Below are 1,087 nucleotides of genomic sequence, written 5' to 3' on the forward strand. Positions count from 1 at the left end.
TTCAAAAAAAAATGATGACATTTTAATGTAAAATATTTTGAATTCTATTCTCCTCGGTATGGAATAGTTAATACCATGACCGGGGTGGTATTAATTATTTCAAGATTTAGGGAAATGGCTATTCTTTCTTTTATAAACATATGAAGAGAAAATTTTTGAAGAATAAAAAGCTGTTCCTCCAACCAAACATAATGTAAAACTTATCATTATCTATGCTCATGACTTTCTATTTATCCAAACGAAAATTCAAAAAGAAAAAAAAATTAACATTTTTCAATGCCATAGCTTTGACCTAATTGAACTTCTCAATGCTTTGACCCAATTTTCAGTAACCGCCTAAATGCATTTTTGTTGTCTCGAAGAAAAGCTTAGGCTTTAACCATCCAGGTGCGGGTCAATGGCTTCAAATATCAAGTAAAATATTCAAATGAGATTTTCTTTTCTTATTAAAATTAAATATTTTTAAAGTTTTAAATGATTAAATTTATATTTTTAATTTGATATATTAAAATATTTATTATAAAGCATCAAAATTATTTAATTATTATAATTATTTTATATTTTTTAAATGATTAATATAAAATCAATAATCAAAATTTTTAATTCAAATAACTTAACTATCACATAAAATAAAAATAATATAATAATATAATATAAACTCTAAATTAAAAATAAAAAGTTTGTAAAAATTAAAACAATATTACCTAATTGTTGAATGCTTATTACAAATTATAAATAAGACTTACAACTTTATAAAGATAATAGCATAACAAATTTTCTACGTATTCTTTGAAGAAAATATAAAATTAAAGGAAAAAAAAGCAGATGACGAAAAAAAATCAAGAGTGGGTATTATAAATTGAAAAAAAAATTAATAAGTGATAAAAAATTAAGATTTATTAGACACATAATTAAAAAAATGAGAATATATGTCATTTTATTAATTATTTTTTACTTTTATATATTTTTAATTGAAAATGAGATAATTAGTTCAGAATTAATAATGATGTGGAAGTAAGAGAAAATAAGTATTTATTAGACATGAGTGAACAGGTAAATATTTTATTAATTATCTTTATTTTTATAT

This window comes from Theobroma umbraticum, unplaced genomic scaffold (assembly GCF_002168275.2).
Source record: "Theobroma umbraticum cultivar Fairchild unplaced genomic scaffold, ASM216827v3 scaffold_44.0, whole genome shotgun sequence".
Lineage (NCBI taxonomy): Eukaryota > Viridiplantae > Streptophyta > Magnoliopsida > Malvales > Malvaceae > Theobroma > Theobroma umbraticum.